Here is a 24,132-nt window from a genome sequence, read left to right as displayed (position 1 = left end):
GTAAAGATCCTGGAGCATTTTGAAAAAAAAAAAAAAACTAACAACGACAGAAGCAGATGGATGGGTACATTTTAAACTGTGTGTGGAGGAACTGTTACCAACAGAAACCCTAAAAAAACAAATAGGCATTTCTAGGATCAGTCGTAAGAAGATGACATGCTTCATCTTCTTACGACAAACCACTGAGATTTAACAAGACTGTGAACTTAAAAAAATGACTGGCTGTGGTGTTAATGATATAAACAGAAATGCAATTATTAGCTAGCCGTATATCTTCTGTGAAATAAAATTAAAATATTCACTGATAAAGTAGGCGTCTATGTTTTCCCCTCTGTCTTAGCTGTTTCAGAAGACCTCAGATAATCCTGGACAACAGAATTTGAAAGTGAGAGACGCTGAACAGCTTCAACCTTTGCCTCTTTGCAACAAAAAGGTATTCTTGAGAGCAACAAACCAAAGAGGAGGACTGTGCAAAATTGATGGGCGTAACAGGATTTAGACAGTTTATCATTGTTGGTGCAGCTTAAATGCCAGATAATATTCATGGTCTTTTTACTTAAAAATGTTTGAAAATTTCATCTTGAGTATGTAACAACAATGTATATCTCGCATATATATTTATTAATAAACAAAACCGATTTAAGTAGTTTCAAAAACTAAAAGTTCATCTGTGTTTGAGTGTTACAAAATATAACTAACTCTGTTAGGATAAATATGCTAATGTATAGTGAAATTAACACTTATGGGTTTTTAAAATTATGGTTGCTTACTTCTTGTCGCATTTTAGAACCTATTGCCTACTGTTGTAGTGTGGTTTGATTCACTTACAATCTTGATATCCGTTAAAATGGTTCAACCCTTGGCCCATTTGGCTCTGGATCAATCCAACACGTGCACACACGCATTGGTGTATATATATATATATATATATATATATATATATATATATATATATATATATATATATATATATATATATATAGATATATAGAGAGAGAGAGAGAGAGAGAGAGAGAGAGAGAGAGAGAGAGAGAGAGAGAGAGAGAGAGAGAGAGAGAGTTGTGAGGACATTGCATAGATTCCATTCATTTTCTATGCCCTAACCCTAAACCTAACCCAATGTGAAGACATTTAACGATAGCTTTACATGCCCATACACACGCATACGCACACAACTTAATTAGTTGTGTGATCTAAGTGTCTGATTACATAAAATCAAAATGAAACAGTAACATTTCTGTTTTTTTTAAGTTATGAATTAATGAATGAATGAATGAATGAATAAATGGATTTCTGTATTTTACTAGTTTTTAGTGCACAGCACTTTGGCCAACAGTGCTGTTTTTAAAGTCCGTGTTGTATTGTATTGTATGAATGAATGCATACCTTTACAAGGTACTTTCATGAGATATAACATTTTGGGGAGATCTTAAGGCAAATGGCTTCTCATCTTGTACATCAGACATATTTGCAGCAACATGTAGCTGAAAGCTATTTCACTGAGTGTCACAGACATCTATTAAATTCACTCACAGCCATGGCAACTCCTTTTATAACACTCAAGACCTAACATTAAACAGGCTGATATATTTAGTTTGGATGTTGTTGGCGTCCATGAACAACATCAAATGTATTAAGGCTGAAGCTGCTGCTTAAGGATGGGTTTCACTCTTTGAGTGGAGGGCCAGTTTGATGGGGTCTGATGAGGATAGGTCTGCCTTGGGATTGATGAAAAAAGTCACTGTATTACAAAGTGAGTGTTTGGTTGCAGGACTTGATAGAAATATAAAATGTACCATGAAACTTAAGTTCATTATTTTGGGCGTATATTTAACAACACCATGGGAGTAAAGTTTATTATAAATGCATTGTTAAAAGCATGGATACAAACTTGCATGCTTTAACGTAAAAAAAAAAGCTCCTGTAAATGCTAAGTCTGTTGTGCCTGTGTGTCATGTTATCTGTGTACACCCTAAGCCGGTGTATGCGTCAAAGGAAATTTCACCATGGTAACACATGGTGACAATAAAAGATTCTTGATTCTTGATGGATTGTTGTTGCAGTGTTTTTATACATGTGTGATGTGTAGGAGTGGGCTGGTGTCACGCAATATTCAATTGCACATGATTTTCCAGCTGCTTGTTTTGGTTTGAAATACTAATTTTAGTGATTGTTTTCAACCTGCATTTTTACTATTTGCTACTTTTCGATTCAATTCAACTCAATTTTATTTATATAGCGCCAATTTTACAACACATGTCATCTCAAGTCACTTTACAAAGTCAAATTCAATCAAATTATACAGATTGGTCAAAAGGTTTCCTATCTAAGGAAATCCAGCAGATTGCATCAAATCTTGACAAGCAGCATTCACTCCTCCTGAAAGAGCGTAGAGCCACAGGGACAGTCGTCTGCATTGTTGATGGCTTTGCAGCAATCCCTCATACTGAGCATGCATGTAGCGACAGTGGAAAGAAAAACTCCCCTTTAACAGGGAGGAAAACCTCCAGCAGAACCAGGCTCAGTATGAACAGTCACAAAATGGCACAGAAGTATACATTGATTCAGGAATCCTTTCTATGTTCGAAGGTAATAGTAGATGATCCGTCTCCCCTGGATAAAATATATTTTATTTTATTCTGTTTTTATTTTCCAATGTTTTAATCATGTAAAGCACTTTGCATTGTCCTTGTACGGAAATGTGCTATACAAAAAAATCTGCCTTGCCTTGTCTGGGTAGTCGCACACTATCCGGCAGAATGTAAACGTAACATGTGCAATTCAAGTATTTTCATCGGACGATCCGAGCTTGGGGCCAAGGGATTTGTGCCCCACGGCTGTCTACTGAGAGCGTGTTGGGCATGCGCGCTGCAATTTCAGATGTTCATTAATAAAAGAAACGTTGGTGGGCCAGCCCAGAGATCAAGGTTACTGAGCTTGTCAGTTTTTCTGGCAGACATAGATATATAGACACAAATGTTTATAACAGAATGTGTAAAGGAATCGGTCTGTTTTACAATATTGCTCTATAAAGAATGATCCTGTCCCACTGATTATTGTGAACATGGAGAACCACAGCGACATCTGGTGGGGCCAGGCCTCTCTGGCCCCAAATGCAGAGACGCCACAGCACATTATATTTAATAAACCACATTTGTTTTATTTTTTTGATTCAAGTAGGGTCATACTGATTTTAGATTTTTATGATTTGCTCCTTTTAGATCCGTTTTTAATCTGTTTCATTTTGGCCGTGGGAAAGACACCGTCTCAATAGGATAATGGGTGGGTCCTGGCAGGCATTTGACTATGGTCCCTGGTGTCTCTAAAGCCACATTTCTGACTATGGAGCTGCCATTTATCAGAGTTGGCTTCTGAGCGGGTATGTCGCTGAGTGGGAAAAATCTGTTAGAAATGCAGACGGGTTGGTGGTGACCTTGGTGCTGGAATCTAGAGCTATGCTTCCTGCGTATTGTCACGCAGCCGGCCTGGTTACCCGGCTGCTCGGGTGCTGCTGGAGGACCACTACGTGAAGCTAATCTCTGTGGCTCCACGCTAGCTAAGGGTTATTTTTTATCTGCTGGTTTTTCAACAACACGGAGCCGGGTCTCCAATTCTGATACCGTCTTCTCCAAAGCTACAAAAACACTACATTTATTACATATACTGTTTTCACTAAAGGAGGCAAAGGAATAACTAAACATCAGACACAAAGAGCATGAGAGAGGGAGACTTAGACAGAGATGGAGAAGCTGATGGAAGGCTAGGGGAGGAAGCCATTGTAATTGTACGCCTTACCGCACTCTATATTAAACGATGTACATCAGGTAAACCAGCTAATTAGACAAACCAACCAGTTTAATTTTGCATTGAAATGCGGGATATTCCCTCAAGCTGATGCATTCAAAAAAACAATTGGCCTCAATATGACTGAAATCACTGAGAAATGCCTTTTGTGAAACACACATCTTATAAAATTAACTAACATGGAACCACTTCTTCCAGGGCCAAATACTCTGACAAAATAATAGCTCCTGCTGCAAAACTGGCATGGCTAAAGCCCATTCATTTGAATTTTAATCTGGGCTCAAACACAGATGAAGCTGGAGAAATGCTGATGGATGCTCCATGCATGGGGATTGTGTATTTTGCTATTAGTAAACCAACAGAACCAGATGTTTACTGAGAGTAGCAGGAGGATACGCAAAGCTGCAGAACCAAGGCAAGCAGGCCTAAGGCCAGCTCAAACACTCTTCTATCTTCTTGTGGTCAAATAAATGTATTTGCCTTCACTGCTTTTATTTGGACTAATTGCTGCTGATTGGAGCTCAGATTCCCTGGCGGGATAAAACAGAGAGACACTCACATGCTTCTTTTAAATACATACTGATGACCGTGTCTTGACTTCCATTGACTTTCATTAATTTTAAACACTAACCCTAACCCTACACCTAATTGACACCCTAGTCGTAACCCTAACACCTAGCCCTAAAAAAGGTATGGACCAAAAAATTGAGGGCCTCACTTTTCTTGGTCCTCACTTTACTAGTAAAATGGGCAAAACATTTTCTCACTCAGCTGCAAGTACAAGAACACGCACACATGCGCACGCACGCGCACACACATCCTTAACATATTCTGTCTGCTTTCTTTCTGTTTTATCTGTCTGTGTGTATCTTTGTTTGCTTTGCCTCACTCCATGTGTGCGTGCTTTCAAGGCCCCTAGAGAGTGAATCAGCAGGTCCTGATGTACGTGAGTCGGGACTGCCCGCTGGCCTGCCTGCACAAAAGGGGGGAAAAAAAACTCCCATCAATGATTAAACGCTTGTGGCCATGTTTCAGAAGCCGCCTGCAACCACAGACACGCCAGCACTGCCAAAGACAGAGGGAAGACAATATAGAGGAGTGGAAACCAGGAGCAAAAAAAAAAAAAAAAGATGTACACTGCAAGTAGAAAAAATAAATTAAGACACCCAAAGGAAAGGAAAGAGCCGCAGCTGTACCCTTTTTTATTCCACCTTTTTCTCCTGACAATCCCTTCCTTCTTTACCCCCACCCCCAAATTGTTCTCCTCCTTTACCTGACCATCCTCTCCTCTCTCTCTCTCCCTCCCCTCCTCTCCTCTTCCAATTACCAGGAGGAGTACGAGCAGAACCGCACACTTCACAGCTTTCAAGTGTTGGAGAGAGATCCTCCTGGGAATTATCCAGCAAGAGATGAATTCTCAAATGGCCCCTCTCCCCCCCCCCCAACAACACCAACCCTTTTCCTTACCCGCCTTTCTCCCCCCGACTCGGTCTCATTTTCTTCTCTTTTCCTCCTCTGTGCTGCTCCTTCATTACAATCTGTTGTTATTTTGCTTTCGAGCTCCCACATTCCCTTTTTCATTCGCTCGTCTCATCACTTGTATCAAACGCAAGTGTTTTCTCTTTTTTCAAATTACTATTACTCTAATCTATGCTTTACGGCACAGAGCAGAATCTTCCTTTAAGCAAAGTCTTTACAAATTTAGCTTAGAGGAGCACTTGTTTCCCCCCTGTCTGACCAAATTTCATGTTTTGAAGACGTCAAGTTTAGGTAAATCCGTCTTGATTGCCTTTAAAACACCCAAAATGATCCAATATCGTTAGTGTGAAGACTTTATTCTCTCACTCTATGGTACAACAGGTTTATTTTTGAATCGTGCAGCTAATACTGTTCTAGTAAATCAATGAAAGGGAGTCAGAGCAAAACTGCAGGGCAATAAGAAGAGTGCACGAGAAACGCAAAGAAGTTATTATCTGGTGTCAGTATTGTTAACCCCAGAAATTAATCCTAAATTTGTTGAAAATAACACACATTTTCTGCTCCTCAAACGCCTCTCTGATATAGTATTAAAATGGCATAAGGTCAAGAGGAAATTATGGGAGTTCTTAAAAGAGGAATTTAAGAAATATTAAATCTGGTCTAAATTTACGACACAGGACTTATACAGTCTAAAGACCACCTTTCAAAATATGCTTATTTGAAACAATCAAAATGAATGTTAGAATGCATTTATGTCCTCACATTAAATCCGTATCAACACATGATGCTGCGGATCAGCCCCTTCCTCCTCTCCACAACAGATGCCCTTCACGGAGGAAAGTCCTGTTTGTGAGTTTGCCTCAATCCATGTGGGAGAAAGAGTGCAGAAGATGCAATTAAGTCTTTCTGTATGTTTGTTAATGTATGAAAGAAGCCTATTCAAGGATTTACTTTATTCCTTTGTCTTTTTTGTGTCTAGAATGTTTTCTGTTCATGCACAGCAATCTGAATTGTCTTGTTATTGAAAAGTGCTATATAAAAAAAACTGCCTTGCCTTGCCTTGCCTTGCCTTGCCTTGCCTTGCCTTGCCTTGCCTTGTCTTGCCTTGCCTTGCCTTGCCTTGCCTTGCCAGGGGTCAGAGAAGACCAAATGTAAACCCTTCTTCAGCGGGGACTTAGAATGTGGTCAGACTTGATGGGAGAATGGATGGAGATGGATACAAATTAATTCTAGATGAAAACCTGTTGGAAGGTGTGAAAGTATTTTAGAATGGGATGGATGTTCACCCATAGCCACAGTCGACATATAGCTAGAGTTTCCATGGAACGGCTTTGATCAGAGCATATGGATATGATAGGAACATCCAGTCAAAAACTAGATCTAAAGAAGAAGACTTGAAAGTTAATGTTTACAGATACTCTTCATTTCAGTCTTATTAATCATTCAATTTCCCAAGCATCCTTCCATTGTCTACAGCTGCTTATCTATGCATGGTTACAGGGTGGTTAACATCTATCTTCTGTATGTTGGCATATTAAAAAACGTGTTTCCTAAATAAGGGGAACATCAAGTCCTGTCACATCTTTGAAGTAGCGTGTTGCTTTTCATGCGCTCTTGTTCTCAACAGGATGCATTTTTGGATCAATGGTGTGGAATTCACAATGTTCTGCTGTGTCAGAACATAGCACACTGTCTCATTTATGTATATAAAACATTTTATATTGACAGATCAACTTACTACCTGGGAATAAAATCTCGGCATCCCCATATGGTCTGATAATATTTAGCCCTGTTAACAACATAATTGGTCATAGCCCGATTTTTACTTTCAGTTTCAAGCATCCAACATCCATGGTGAGTGAATCAGTGCAGACAGCACAGCACTGTGAGAGATTTAATTATGCCATTATTGGGTCTGTGCTGCAACATGTGTCACATTTGTGTCAGTTCTGTACCAGTGGTCCATATGTACACTATAGATGCCATGTGGTGTGCCAAAGAAATCCATGGCAGCTGCTTTATCCATTGATCAAACTGTGTTTACTACAGTGTCAACTGTGTGGCAAAGTCCCCCTATGCTATTAAAACAATGATGTCAAAGGGGTGTTAGTATCCAAGTTAAGGATTATTCTTTTGTAAACTTTAGAAATTACTCACTTTACGCAATTTTTGGCATTAAAATGTTGTGTATTCAGTAGGTTTAATTGTGCTTAATTTATCCTACAGTATTAAAGCCGAGACACACCCAAGCATCCGATCCAACGGACAGATCCATGCATATTTATTTCCTGACCTACTGGCTGCGGAGACGGTTGCTTTACGGACCACCAGACTCGCAAGATCGAGTATTCACGCAAGAGTATGTACCGCAAATTCAGGAAGTTCCACCAGCATAAAGAAGCAGGGCTTCTTTAAAGCTGCAGTTGCTGCTGCAACAAGCTCAAAGAAGACTGCTGTATATCTTTTTCTGTACTTCTGAGCTCCGCCCACGAGTAAGTACACAGTTTCTTGATAGAGTTTTACTAATAATTTATTTTCATTTTATTTAAAAAAAAATAAATATTTATTTTATTTTTATTAATTCATTATTGAGCTGTGTGTTTTCAGGGACAGGCCGACATGGGGACGAACCTGGATGGAAATTGTGTACCGTTTATCTTGTGCGTCAAAGATTTTACTTTGAATTTTTCTCAAAGCGAATGTGTTGCTAACGGGTCTCTCTTCCTGTCTTACTCACGACTTTCCCATCAAATTGCTGTGTAGCACTGAGAAATATTTGCCTCCACTTTTCTTCGTGCATGCATTGATGTTTCAGTGTTTGTCTCCTAAATTGCATTTTTGTCTTATCTTCATCTCTTTTTTTCGCCATCCCTATATCTGCTGCTTGATTTTACCTACAGTGCATAACATTTGAATGGCATTTGTTACCTGAACGGAGTATTTTAATCTTGCTGATTTGGTTTTTATGTTTGTTTGTTTGTTTTTTCTTTCATTTTTTTTTTTTTTTTGGTACTCTGCAATTATCCAAAAGTAAGCAAAGTCATTACAGATTGTGGCCATTTTGTTGTAGCTGTTCTTTAGACTCAAGGCCACTGGGCGTTCGGTTTGGCAGGTGTAGATGGGAGGAAGAAATGAGGATGAGGAGTAAGAGGTAAAAAAAAAAGGCAGGAGGTAGGGTCTGAGTATAAGGAAAGGGAGCTGGAAGAAGACGAGGAAACTAACAAGGGAGAAGGAAAGGAAGCAGGAAAAAAGTGTCTCCATGTTGTATCGAAGCAGCAGCGTGTGAAAACACACACTCTGCACTCCTGTCGCCTCGCTGCTTAATGAGGAAAGCCTCTGAGGGGTAACGCACGCAGGCACAATGAGAGCACACACATGCATGGCCAAAATCCCACACGTACAGTAAGGAGCACACGTGCACACACAGAGATTTACAGCGATGCCTTTGCATAATAACTTTGGCTGTCCACTTTTGCTTCAGTCCCACCCCCCACCCCCTCCCATTGCTCGTTCCTTTTAACATGATGCACAAGAGCCCTGTAACCCGTCTGCAGCCACACAAACACACACACATTACAATACTATATATATATATATATATATATATATATATATATATATATATATATAGTATTGGCACAGAAGTATACATTGATTGCAACAAAAAGGTATATATATATATATATATATATATATATATATATATATATATATATAAAGTTGCAGATATTGGTTAGAGGACAAGAGATGAACGGATGCAGAGAAGGACAAAGTATAAGGCACAAACCAGCAGCACATACTTCACATTCACACTGACACAATCCCAAATGCTTAAGAAGACATTTTCAGTTTTTTATGCAGACAAGGAGACAGAGATGCAGTCAGATGGAAACCGTCAGTCACAGATGAAAAGTCACTGGCTTCCTTCCTTCCCTCTCTCTCTCTCTCTCTCTCTCTCTGCTTCTGTCGTCCTCCCATCGTCTTCCTCTGTCTTCATCCTCGCAGTTTCTCATTATTGCTACTCCTCTCTCTGCTTCTGATTCCATCTCACAACGCTTCATTGTGCCTCCATTTTTTCTCCTCCACTTTTCATGTTTCATCTCTTCTTTTTGTTGTTTTCATTTTTGTGTTGCCTGCCCCTGCTTCACTCTCTGAGAGGAAATTGGAACTCTTTGCTGCAATCCATCTGTTGTCACACTAATGCTCGTGCCAGTGCCACCACCCCCCCCCCATACCCGTCCTCCGTTTCTCCCTAAAACCTGCTCCCTTTTGTACCCCATCTCCGTCTTCACCACACCCAACCCAACCTTCACCCTTTCACGTGCACAGCACAAAGACACAAGTAGTGCCTCCACTCGTGTCCACTCAGCAGCTTGCGTAACTCTCAGTGCAATATGGGCCTGGATGTGTGCGTTTGTGTGTGTGTGTGTGCAACGTGAGTCCGTGTGCCGAGATGACATTGCAAAGCAAAGAGGACGGAGGCTGTTTTGGTGCATAGTAAAACTTGATATATGGCTCCACTGTAATCACACTGACCCAAGACAACAAACACACACAAACAAACACACACACACACACATGCAGTCTATCTATCGGGTTCTGCAGCCTTCTAATGTGTGCACATATAGTAAACAGACACACATGCAAATAAATGACGCGTGCGCAGACAGACACACCACCACTCCCATAAATCATGCATGTAAAGAAATCGGCCTTAGACGAGCTTACAGTGTGACTCTGTGAGTGTGTGCGTGTGTGTGCGTGTGTGTATGTGATTATTTTGTGCAAATGTGCTCACATTTGCAAACTCTCAGAAAGAGCCACTTAGCCAGCACAGACCAGTGTCCCCGTCGATAAAGAGTTAAAATGCAAATTATTAATCCTATTTGGTTCCAGGGGAGAGAGCCGGCTGGGAATGTGACTGTGAAATCCTGTTTGAATTGTGCCCAGCCTCTCATGGTCCACTGTACAGCGTGTCGGCCCTGCACCATCATGTGGAAATGTCAGAAATTACCACTTGGGACAAAGCGGAGTGCATAAAAGGGGAGAATTTCACACACACACACACACACACACACACACACACACACACACACACACAAAAAGGGGGTGGGGGGGGGGGGCTGCGTCCCATTTTTTGAGAAAATTCTGCTCAGAAATGTTGAGCCTTTGTCGGTGGAACAGGTTTCTTTGTGTTGCTTCCATTCAGATCTTTATTCTGCAGACTTTCAATGCAAAGTGGACGCAGTTCCTGAACAAGGTTTGGTAAGTTTCCCAGGTAGAAACAAATAAATGTTCCACGGTCACGCACACACAAAAAAATCTCAACCAGACCACTTTCTTTGTGTTGCAGCAGAAATATTGTGACCTGTAACCTAGGTAGTGTTGATTCTTCTCTGGAAATGTTTAAATTGCTGCTTCTTTCAATCACAGAGAAAAATAAAGACAAAAAAAAGAAGAACTGATGGAAAGTAAGGATAGATTAGGTCTGAGGGTGGTGTGGTGTGGCTGTGGGAGCTGGGGCTTTTCCAAACATGGCCAAGACAACAGAGGGACCGCAGAACAACCAGCCGGCAAGCCACAGCACCACATCTTGAGACAGAATGCCAAATGAAGCAGACTCCAATATTACGATGCCTTCACCAGCCAGAGTGTCAGGGGGGATCTATATGATGAATCATGAAGAGATTTTTCTTTTCCTGGTCCTCAACTCTGTGTGCCTCACTCTGCTTCCCTCTTTGTCTGCTTTCTCTCACTCCTCCCATTCTTTATGTTATTTTTAATGAACTCCTCTGAGTGTCTCTCCGCTGTTCTCTTCACTTGAACTTCTCAGATTCTGCTTTTCTTTATTTCTTCTCTCAAATCCTCACTATTTCTGATCTTTCCATAACTCTCCTCCCTTGCCCCTCTCCTCCTCCTGTTCCTCCCCTTTCTCTCCATCTTTCGCTCTTTTCAATGTACATAGCTGTGTACTCTTTAGGAGGGAGCCCTGGCGGTATCTATGGCAACCAGATTGCTAGGCAACAGCCATTTCTCCCCTTCCTCTCTCTGGCGCCGTGCAGCAGCAGCAACAATTAACCAATCAAAAGCTCAGAGGGAATGTCGGAGTATGTGAAAAGTTCAAAACAAATATACTGTCGGAGCGTGGATAAAAAGTGTGTATTGAATCAATAAGTCTTTGCTTTGGCTGTTAAGGTAATCATATTTGACTTTGCAAGCTCTTCCGGATGTAGCGCAGCCCTTCTTGCTTTACATAAAAACAAAACCCAGGCCCAGACCTTTTATTAAAACATAATAAAAATATCTAAAAGACTTGGAGATCCTTTTAATGACGACTTTTGGTAGTTAATTTATTATATTTAGGCCTTATTTGTCATATACTAGATGTTGACATAGAAATAATAATAGATAAGTAGATAATAGTTAAGCTCCACATGAGACCAGGTTTTATTCTGGCCAGTCCCAGTGTAGAAAGAATTATTGGCCATTTATAATTCTCTCTCTCTCTCTATATATATATATATATATATATATATATATATATATATATATATATATATATATATATATATATATATATATATATATATATATATATATATATATATATATATATATTCAGTATTGGTTAGGTGCTTCAAACTGAGGTCAGATAAGGACAAAGATATAACAAGCTATTCACAAGGAAACTATATTTTCTGCGACATATCAAGACTTCTAGGAGATGTAGCGGGAAGGCAGAACAGTGTACAGCAAAGTTGCACTGTTTTGATATTTTGAACTTTAATTTCTGTGTATTTTTGATTTTACTGGATTTGGTGAAGTTGGCAGCCCTGTTTTATATCAACTTCTCCTTCCAACAGAAGCATGCCATCCTCTCTGCCCCTGATGTAAATAATTAATAACCCTCAGGAAGGCTAGAAGAAATATACTTTGAATGCTCGCACAGTCAAAGTTGAATAATTACTGAATGAAAACACCCATACGTTTCTATTTTTTATTATCGCTAAATCAGACCAATTTTTACAGTTTTTTTTAAGCTAGTATTACCGAAATCATTCTAATTTGATTGCCAGAATAATTAGAGAGAGATTTATGGACTTTTTTCTGCTTTCCTGAGAGTCAGAAGTTCACAAACACAAGATTATTATTCCTCCAAACAATTCAGAAAAGCCAAAATTGACATGACTTTCTAATAGTCTGATAGTTTAATTGACAGCATTTCAATTTAATGAATCCTGAGTTGCTGAACTTGGTAAGATAGTGTCTTACCAACAGGCTGAAACAGGAAGAAGTTATCAATCCAAAAGCGAAAGACAGTTTGGAAATGCACTCAGGAGCAAAGATCTTCGTTTTTGGAAATGTGTCCTTTAATGTAATGAAACTTTCGCTTTGAGAGTTTGGTCATTAAAACATTTGAAGAAAATAGAGGGAAGCTTGCAAGCCTGGAAAAACAAAAACATGCAAACTGTGAACTACAGGAGGTGGCTGCAGGAGAGACTGGTGCACTTCACAAAATAGACGGCAGGAAGAAACATCATGTGGAAATAATGAAACAACAGCTCTAGACATCAGCCAGAAAGTTCAACCTAAAGCACAAATGGACAGTGGAAAATAAACTTCAGCAAAATTAGTAACAAAATGACCTCATGACAACAAAGTAAATGTTTGGAGTCACATTTAGAGTCAAATACTAGGGAAATGTAAAGTTATGTTTATTAATGTTTATTAATGTCTTAATACATATAATTTTGGTAATCCAAACTGACTTGAAACAGCAAATGCTGAGTCTAATCTAATGCCAGAGTTTGAAAAAGAAGTTTATGTGTCCCATATACAGTTTATGTAACTATCAGGTTTTAACAGTATGGCTCAGGAAGTGATAGCTCTGAAAGAGAAACCTGATTCGACTAAAATCAGTATTGACAGTTAAAGGCTTTACAAAAAAAGGAGATCAGAAACCAGCCATAAAGTTTTAATCAGTGAATCGTTATTATTTACATACCATCCATGTCACCATGTATTCACAGTTTCAATTAGTACTTGCAAGTATAAAAAAACAGCATTTCTTTCCGATGCTAAAGTAACAGCATCGTATGCTAAGAGAGAACCTGAAACCTAGATTAGTACAAAAATAACAGCTATGTAAATACTCTGTCTTATTTTAACAGTATACCTGCCAACCAAAAGTATTTATTAGTCGCACTTTAGCAGTGATGGATAAGGCCCTGTCAGTTTATTACATATCAGAGCATCAAATTAAACCTGACTGTCCAGTACAATATTGTGCAGAACCGCACAGATCAGAACAACGGCACACATTTTCTCAGGCTTGTTCATTGAAATACCTCCTGCTGATCGGAGACAGACTCATCTCCCCTTTAATACCCCGGAGTAGCACTCGGCAGCGGACCATTTGATTGCAGCATCCCTGATTTCCAACTGAGATGTCCCTGTGTCTTATAACTCCGACACCGGAGAGCAGCTACCCTGCTATGGCTGCTGTGTGCGGGTTTCACCAAAATTTAAAGGTATTTTTTTTTTTATTTCACCATAAGTGCATATGAACATTCCTTCAAAGACAAAATTGAGACATTCCTAATCCAGAATTTAGGAGGTGTTCTTTTAGTATCCTCCATGCTGTCACATGAGTAGGCAAGAGTGCGATTTTAACATTTTCTGCATAAATTTCACAGCTCATTGAGGCTACTGCAATGACACAACATTGGCGTCGCCTCTGAAAGGTGTACGCAATCAGCCGCTAATCTTTTAAGTAAATGGATGAAGAAGAAAAAGAAATGTTTAACCCACATAAAAACATGTCCCCTGAAATCCTGCACTGCTGAAAATCAATTTTGCATTAGTGTAGACTAATAATTCTGCTACACAGCTTCATTTCCTCAGCAGCACCTCAAGTCCACGCTGACACAAACTTGCGTACACAATCCAAGACCTGCCAAGGGAGAAGAGCATATCGTACGTTCATATCCAAGCCGATAATTCCTTTAATTGGACCAAAAAAATGGCAGAAGCGATTTTTCTGCTGCAGTGGATAAGAAGTAAAGAATATATGAAATAGAAAGAAAAGATAAGATAGTTTTTTTTTAATTACCTTTATAAAAATAAGCTCAAAATGCCACAATGCATGAAAATATATTAAGAGATAAGCATACCCTGCAATAGGTCTGGGGTCATATAGCATGCAAGGCTCATTCAGTTAAGAGTAATCGTCTTGCAATCGGAAAGTCGTGGGTTTGATTCCGACTTCCTCTCAGGCAAGGCGTTTATCCCCAAGTTGTGTAGCGATCTGCATATATCAGCGTGAATGTGTTAGCTTCAGAGGCTGGGGGAGTACGGCTCTAGTGTGAAGGCATTAGTGGAAGGAGGAGAGTGCATTAAACTTCTGAAGGTTGTGCTGAGCGTGAGGATCTTTATAAATCTTAAAACACATTCAGGGTTTTTTTTTCCCCCGAAATTGAACCTTTTATAAAACATGTCCTCTGTCGATTGGATTAGAGATCAAAGTGAGGTATTTTTTTTTTCTGTAAAAGAAAATAAAATGCTTGTTAACTGCCCCGATCCCTGAAATGACACAGTGGGTATAAACCTACTAAATTAATTGGGACATAAGCATATCCCTTACACTGTGTGAGGTAATATACGCTATATTACTAAAACTATTGGGCCACTTGGTTTACAAACACATAAATATTAGTGTTATCCTGTTTTTATTGCAAAAACTTTGATATGGTGTCGAACATTCCCAGCTACAACAGTTACAACAGCCAGATAAGTAAATATCTGACGGTTCTTCTGGAAGAGCATTTGTGAGGTCAGACACTGATGTTGGATGAAAAGACCTGGCTAATTGTCTCAATTCCAATTCACTTTAAAGGTGTTCTGTCAGGCTGAGGTCAGGACTCTGCACAGCTAGTCAGGTTCTTCCCCACAAAATGGATTAACTTAATTAACCTGATCGGCCAAAGATCAGGTCAAGCAGACAGGTGAGCATTTTGAGCTATTTCTAGATATGGGCCAAACATGGTCACGTCTTTTTTCACCCACGTGCCTTTCAAGAGGGGGCTTTAAAGTGTCTAAGTCGCAAAATATTTTTTTCACAAACACTTTTTGTTTAACTGTGGTGTGAACAAACAAAATGAGATTTAAAGATGTCAGATTCTGCCAGAAATATGCAACAGCGCGCATCCATTGTTTGTCCCGCCCCTTCATGGCTGTTATCGTTGGAAACTAGAGACTCTTACCTTTCCAACAAGAAGTCTAGGGTTATAGTCTGACCATTTCTGGTGACGCAATTTCCGTTTGTAAGACAGGCTGTATTAAACTCAGATCGCTTTACACTCTGCTTGTTTGTGAATCTTTTTGGTGTTGCTTGCTTTTCCTTGTGATCATCAAATATAATAATGGCACAAAAGAAGAAAATTACTGTTTGGGAAGCTTTGGAGGAAATTTGGCAGACCAGTGACGGAGAAGTCGAAAAATCTGGAAGAAGATGAGGAAATGCTTCTGAGAGACCCGGTTCACGAGTAAGTTGCGCTGTACCCTTTTATTTACAGTGTCTTTGCATTACATGTCTGCTAATTCAGAAAGAGGGCACATGGATACAGTAGGAAATAATGCTGATCTTGTAATCAGAAAACTTTGCAATGAATTTCCTCACCCCCACTAGATTCCTTTTTATGGGGGTGAAAACACATTTGGCACAGTTCTGGTCCATTTTGGCACAACTGTGCCAAAATCACACGTTCGCCTGGCACACTGCCCACTAAAACCTTTGTGGAACAAATATGCTTCAATTGATTCAGTCCAGATTTGTTACAGCTATAGTCAAAGATGTGGATGTATAAAGTCCGAAGCTTCTCTTACATTTTCAAATGGGTTTTCATTGTGTTCTGAAGTGTTTATTTGGGATAAAATTTAGGCAATGCTCAAAAAAAGATTTCTTTGTTTAATCACCTATAAATCAGACATGGTGACATTTGCAATAGTGATTCCACCTCAAAAATATTCCTTAATGCCTCTGTGTCATACAAAAATTAACATTTCCACTTCACAACTTTGGAGCTGTACTTGATTAAAATCACATATGTAATTTCCATTGGATTGCTGGGTAGGATTTGTCTCTCCAGAGAACTTGTCTCCATTGCTCTAAATCCAATGATGGCAAGCTTTACACAACCACATCTGATGTCTTGCATTGCACATGGTAACATAAAGCTTAGATGTTGCTGTTCAGCCATGCAAAACCATTCAATGAGGTTCTCCACACTGTTCCTGAGCTAATCTAAGGCCACATAAAGTTGGAAGGTCCCTAGCTGTTGACTCCGCTGAACGTTGATGACCTCTGTGCACTATGCACTCTGGCATCTTCTTACCTTTCTCTGTGATTTTATGTGGCCCACCACATTGTGACCAAATTGAAACATTTTCAATAATTTCCACTGTTATAATATTGCTAACAGTTACCGCGAGATATTTACTAGAAAAGATGTTTCATATCTGGATTTTCTGCTCATATGCTCTCCTATGATGGTACCACACTGAAATTCAGTGAGCTCCTGATCCATTCTTTCCCAAATGTTTGGAGAACCATGCCTAGGGGCTTATAGACCTCTGGTCTATAAGACCTCTGGTCATGAAAGTGGTTGGAAAGTGGTTTGGTAATTGAAAAATTTGTTTTGTCAAGGTTCATTTTAAACATTAAAATGTTGGTTCGGGTAAGGTAGGAAGTCACTTAAAAATGCTGTTTTGCATTTGCAACATTTCTGCACATTTTAGCACAGGATTGTGATGGTCCCAAAAAATAACTGTATCTGTATCTTCTGAAGGTCCTATTTTTCAGGAAGATCTCTCAGGTACATACAAAGCGGGGTGAAAAAATAGAGAAAAACCATATAAGGAAGGATCATAGAGGGAACTGACAGATTTAGCTTTGCAACATTGTTTCTAACAGATGCAGGTTGATCAAAACGTGTCCTCTATTTAACTGCCTGCACACGGTCGGTGGAGGACAGGGGCGCCATTTTAAAAATACAAGGTGGAAAAGTGGAAGGGGGGACGACGACGTAAAAAAACCTCAACGGTAAGAAGGGGCAGAGGGAAGCTGACCTTCAAAGGACAGATACACGATGGAAGTTGGGCATGATTGGCTGTATCGCACATTCACACAACCAGCTGGCAGAAATAGACACACACTCAAATGTGGATGCACGTTTCTGTTGAGAGTGTGCATTTTTCAAAGCACACATGCAAAAAAAAAAAAAACAACACACACGCACATTCAAAGTGTCCCTGCTGCTCCACACCGTAGGACCGTCTGTCCGTCCAGATAAAGTGGGCTCTGAATCTCTGTTCTGATTTGAGACAAGGGGATGTATTTAATGACAACTGTATCCCCATCCTCCTCCTCTTACCGATCCTCGCACCATCCTCTTTTTTTTTTTTTAACCAGACTTTAGTTTCAGCCATAGTCTCTCTGTTTGCAACCTTTTCCAGAGATTTCCCTAACATTCCAACCCAGCCCGTCCTCCAATCCATACCCACAAAACTAATTTACAGGTGGGGCGCTGCAGGTCCGACCTCCAGCATAAGCACCCCCAACCACCGCCACTACCTCTCCACAGACACCTCCTCTTTGTCTTCTACCCCCACCCCTCCCAACCGCACATCAATGCCAAAAGAGACCTCCACCCTACCCTCTCCCCCTCCCTCTACACCTCCAACCTCTTCTTCTCCTGTTTGGAAGCAACAGAAAAAAACAGTATATGTGGTGCAGTCATGAATTTTAATGCCGCTGCTCTGTCTGAGTAAACACTATATTGGCTCACATTCAGATATATACAGGCGATGTTCATAATGGTAGCTGATTTCAGCGACGTTAGTCGCGAAACAAAGAAGAAGAAGAAAAAAAAAATAATTGTAAGGGGAGCCAAAGCTGATGGATGAAGCAAAACACGGGGAGAGAAAATGGGAAATGGGGGAGGTAGGAAGGGATGGAGGAACGGGAGAAAAAAGTGGTGAAAGATGGACCAACAGAATGAAGGAAAATCTCATCTCCTTGCGGAATAATCTGCCATTTATCACACTGATGGTAAAGAACAGGAAGAGAACGCTTCAGAGACGATCCACTTCCACGGCTTCTGTGATAAGTTTCTGCAACTATTAGTTCACATACGTGTCTTGGTAGCTGCACATATACTATAGCGTCTAGACAGCCAGGATTTAGCATAAATTATGCATGCCGGTTTTGCTCTGAACCAACAGATATATTAAAATTATTACACGTGCGGCAATATATAGAAAGGTGGACCCTCGGCAGATTGGGTTAATGCGTACTGGCGCACACACATTTACATCAGTGCGTGCACACCCACATGCACGCACACACACACACACACACACGCTCATAGATGTACACGCGGACCCACCAAAAAAGCCTAAGCTTCCTTTTTCATTTCAGCAGAGAAGATTGCATTTTCTGAAGCAGTGTGTGTGTGTGTGTGTGTGTGTGTGTGTGTGTGTGAGGGGGGGGGGGGGGGGGGTATTAAATGATTCAAATGCTGTCTGTCTTGCTCTCCTCCAGCGAAGAGACCCAGAACTCAAGCCTGACCATGTAAATATATATTTATATACCCCGGGCCAGTTTGTTGTTCAGGACAGGCCAATTTAAAAGCACACTCCCAATTAAATAACAGGCAGCACAGCTTCCGTCTGGACAATGTTGCAGTGCAGCATACACAGAACAGATAGAGCGTTTATCCGCTCTGAGCAAATTGCTTGCTTTTGAAGACCTTGCAGAACAAAGAAAGAAGATACTCTTTTTTTTGTTTTTTTTTAAAAGTCTGCAACTATTTCTGTTGCCTTTCTGAGAATGAAAACTGTAGCAATTACACTAGACATTACCAACCAATGCACAACCTCTCTCGGGATAAATGCATGCTGTTTCTCTTAAAGGAGTGATCAAGAAGTTACAAAGCATGGAGACACAAGATAATACTGAACACAAACCACAGTGCGATAGGAAACTGGCCCGGGAAATGAAACACCCAGAAAGAAAAGGACCCGTGTAGATTTGACTGACCGGACTTTAGAGGCCTGATTCTAGACTTCTTTAGAGAAACTTCATGGATTTATCACCTGCTAAAATCATCATAGTAAACATTTTTGCAGAACCTGTACTCTTCAAGTATGCCAGTCACTACAGAAGACCTGCACATTTACACATTTATATTTACATATTGTTCATATAATATTATGTGTGTTGATGTCTAAGTAGATGGTAATGGCAGAACGTTTAAAGCGCTTTTAAATATTTAAAAAAATATTTACTACAGAAGCAAAACCCACAATGTAACATTTTTTGATTTGCTTGGATTCTTTGTGTGAAAAAAATGTCATGTTAAAGGTCATAGCTCCAACTTTTTCATCAAAATTATAAATTTTTCAATAATTACTGAAAAATAAATATATAGTATACAAATAATTGTTTTATAAATTTAGACGGGTCCAAAATATATAAATATTTACTCCTGGTTATGATGCCATCGTCGACACGAAAGGATTCTGCACCAATAGGAATACAGTAGGGTGAAGTCCCGTGAGACGCAGCACAGGCGTTGCCAGATCGTAGTAGCTCTGTGATAGCACTGAGAAATGGCTTCTCCCAGGTCCGAGGTGGGACAATAGCTGGTACCCATCCATTTGAAATAAATATAATTCATATTTAACATTTTTAGGAACATGTTATTAGAAATGAGTGGACTGTGTATCCACTTGCTTATAGATATGACTTGACACACAAGTACATTTCCTGTAGCTGCTGGCACCCAGGCTGGATGATGACCCATATTTGTCACGGCACCACACAGTAAGCAGGATAGTGAAGACAGTAAAAAATCCCCAAAGCTCACTGTTGGACAAGTACAGTAAACAGTGGCATCTTGAAACCACCCAGTCTCCATAACCACCAATAGACCCTATCTACATGACACCACATTGCTCGGGAGGGATGCCAAAAAAACTCTTTGTTTTTACTTGTTTGTCCTACCATCACAAACGTAGACTGTTTTAGGACTCAAACCAGAATAGTGGTCTTTGCTCAGGTGAGACAAATATTGTTTTTTGGTCTCAAAAAAAGGAAAAATATGTGAAGCACCCTTTCCCAACTTTTAGGTAGGATGGAGGATGTGTCATACTGTGGGCATGATTTCTTCCAAAGGCCCTGGGAAACTTGGTAAATGGCATGGAAACATACATTCCTTGAAAATATCAGAATTTTTTTTTATACAAATCTGGCAGACTCTGGTAGAAATCTAAAAACGGGTCGTCATTGAGTCTTTCCATCATATAACGATCCACAACATATAAGTCTACACAGAAATGGTTGACTAAACACTAAATTGGTCTTTCATGACCATGTAAGTTCCCGCACCTAAAACCTGTATAAACCTGTGGGTAGAGCTAAAAACATGACATAACCCAGGACCCAATCTAAAGGAATCCTGTAATAGAGGATCTGTGTAAAGATCCCTCCCTCTGTATGCTCTAAACTTTTTAATCGTTGTTGTTCTGTGTCCAGCAGGGGTACCAACAATTGGTTATCAATACATAAAACTAAATATTTGTTTTCACATGCTATTTTATGCAACTGAATAAATTTACCAAAATTAAGGTTATGTTTATGGCTGCACAATAGTCAGTTGGGAGCACCATTGCCTTGCAGCAAGGCGGTCCTGGGTTCAAATCCAGGCCTGAGGGCTTTCTGTATGGAGCATGTGTCTCCAAATTGCCCTTTTGAGACATATGCAAATGGATATTTGTCCTGTGCTGCCCTGTGATGTGACTCGTCCAGGATGTACCCCACCTCTCACCCAATGACTACTGAAGATAGGCACCAGCCCCCGTGACACTGGACGGATAAGAGGCTAGAGATGATGGATGGGTGGATGGTTATGCTACTTTATCAAAAGATTCAGCCTTTTGCGGGGGTGACCAAAAATTTGTCCATGTCTCTATGTGTTTTTTTATGGGGTTTTTTTCTGTCATAATAAGCATATGTGATTAAAAGATTAAAAACACATTTGTTTAGGATTGCCTTTGACTGTTCCAGTTAAACTGTTTACTGAAATACTAGTTTAACTTTGGAGTTCAACTGTTTTTAATATTTGTCTTTAATTTCCATTTTCCCATGTTTTATTTTGTTTCAATCTTTCTACATTTTTTTACAACTTGCTTTTACTGTTTTTATTTTACTATGTTTTTATCATGTAACGCACTTTGTGTTGTCTTTGTACTGAAATGTGCAGTACAAACAATTTTGCCTTGCCTTATATTTATAAAAACATCTGATTGCTACATCTGATCTTTAATTCGCTTTCAATATAAATCAAATCCGTTTTGCACTGTATTGTGTCTTAGAAGGAGTGACTCGGTTTTGTATGCTTTTAACGTACGGGGACATCAACAGCAAAAAGAGGCGTTTCTATTATTGATTATGCAAGTTTTGATTCTGATGTTGACTCAAAATCTTAACAAAAAAGCTAAAACATCAGGTCAATCCAACAAGAATCTCAGTGCTCTTTTATTGGCACATTTAATACATTTAGCTTCAAGCAAAAAGAAACCCACGAAGAATATTATAATGATGTAGCACACGTAATATTCAGCTAATTTAAGACTGTAAATTAAAAGAAATTAAATTTAACTCATCAGCAAACAAACAAAGGTTTATATCCTATCGTCCGTGCCAGTACAAAATCTCCATAATGTTACCCTAAAACTGGCCTGAGGGCCAGATGGCATTAGTAAACAATATGGTGGATATTCGTTACAACCTCATGATATTATGCGCCAGTGAACTAATGGACACTTTGTAAGTCACTGAGCCACACTGGGTGCTGTAAATGAAAACATGCACACACTCAGAGTTTAACTATAAAGAGCATTGTGGATTAAGAGGTCTGTGGCAGTATTACTGGTGTTTGTTCTTTAGGGCTGGTGAATGTTCTGTGAAAAGTCATTTGTTCTCTCATTAAGCTGATATGTAACCTTGCAGCAGATTCAACAAGGTTAAAGGACAGTGGATTGAATAGAGTCTTTTTTATGCAGCTGTACTCCACATCAGACACATCTGATTTTGTTTCTTTACCCTTGCACACACTGAAAATATGCAAATATCAACTACAAAATGTTTTAAGTTGCTATGCTGTAAATCTAACCCTTTGTGATTATGCCTGGCTTCCAGGTTTGTGTCATCTAACGATAATACACCGCGTGATCAGCTATAGAGCTTTAAGTAATACAAATTCTCCCTCGTTTAAATATCTTGGTATTTGGCTTGATGACAATTTGACTTTAAAATATATGATGACGGCCTTTTGAAAAAGCACAAACAGAGTTACGTTATCATTTCAATCTAAAGATAATTTTTTTTTTTTTTAAAGATGCATGCAGAGCAAATTATTTACAATTTTAGACCATGGTGACATCATTTACATTAATGCACATGGTTTCCTTTTTTTCTTCCTCTTTTTTCTTATTGGCAACGCAATATCATGCAATGCTGTGTTTTATTACTGGTCCAAAAGTTAATTTTATCAGCTGGTCAATTCGACCAGAAGAAATTAGAAGAGGATTCATATTCTACATTTCTTTGGCATTATTTATAAAGAGTTATAAGGCATGAATGCTCTGTAGTCAATCACTTAGTAAAGGATATGTTAATGTGTCTTTTAAAACTGATCATTTCCATGTTTTGATTTCTTTGTTTGAAAAACATTTTAGGCAAAATAAAATCCGAAAGGTGCATAGAAACAGTGTGCACATCTTAGGAAACTGAAGCAAGGTTATAATATTATATACAAATATTTGTTTTGACTAAGGACTGTTAGGCTACATTCACACTGCAGGTCTTGATGCTCAATTTAGATTTTTTGCAGAAGTCTGATTTTTTATTTTTATTTTTAGTATGGTTGTTCACACTACTAATTAAAAGCGGCCGCCATCAGACTTCAGTCTGAACTGTTCAAGACCCCAAAGTGACCCGCATGCACAGATAACAGGAGAAAGTAGACGTTACAACCCAACACAGTGCTTATAGATGGAATGTCAGATGTAATTGTTACTCTAAGTGTTCAATAAAGCCTGGTAAAAAAAAAAAAAAAAGTTATAGTGGATACTGGCGTCTCTGTTTTATGAAGTTGTTGAGCAATGGGAGCCGACAATATTAAGACCACATCATAACAGGAAGAAGAAAGGTAAGGAAAAAAGCACAGCTATCAACAACAAGCTTTTGTGGAGTCTGTGTGGATGTGTAGTGAGAGCCAGGACAGCGACGTAAAAGACAGATGAAATGCAACAAATTTATATATGTGCATGGTTTTCTTTATCTGTGTTGGCCTATGATAGACTGATGAGCTACTTAAGAGTTACCCTGCCTCTCCCCCATTGACCCTATCAACTCGGGTAAGACAAGCCTCTGTGACTGAAATCATAGTCAGATCAAAACTGGTAAACCCACAATATGACATAGAAAGAAATCTTACTTGCATACTCATAAAAATGTAGACATGCTCATGTTGCTGCTTTATATTTATACCTGATGTCCGTACACTGTGAGTGCTGTGACCAAAGCCAATATAATTATGACCAATAAAGCTGATTCTGATTCTGAAGGTTTTCAGTATACACTGTGTTCAACCAAAAGGCTTCTCCAGGAAAGTCCATGGCTCATGCAATATTCTGATTTGGAAACATTGTTAGAGTTACTGTGAAATCTCCTGAACCAGAACTTTGTATTCATTGTTTGTTCATACATTTCACCTGATGTGGATA

The 24,132-nt window shown here is 39.4% G+C and overlaps 1 protein-coding gene across 3 annotated transcripts in view; it reads right to left on the bottom strand.

The window, feature by feature from the left end:
* The window catches only part of dpf1 (D4, zinc and double PHD fingers family 1), a 90,671-nt gene that overhangs the window by 31,834 nt on the left and 34,705 nt on the right, over positions 1-24,132 (bottom strand). The window lies entirely within an intron of this gene.

Source organism: Fundulus heteroclitus, chromosome 18, assembly GCF_011125445.2.
Source record: "Fundulus heteroclitus isolate FHET01 chromosome 18, MU-UCD_Fhet_4.1, whole genome shotgun sequence".
NCBI classification, from domain to species: Eukaryota; Metazoa; Chordata; class Actinopteri; order Cyprinodontiformes; family Fundulidae; genus Fundulus; species Fundulus heteroclitus.
The sequence above is the reverse complement of the archived record's forward strand: the minus strand, read 5'-3'. Positions and strand labels throughout refer to the sequence as shown.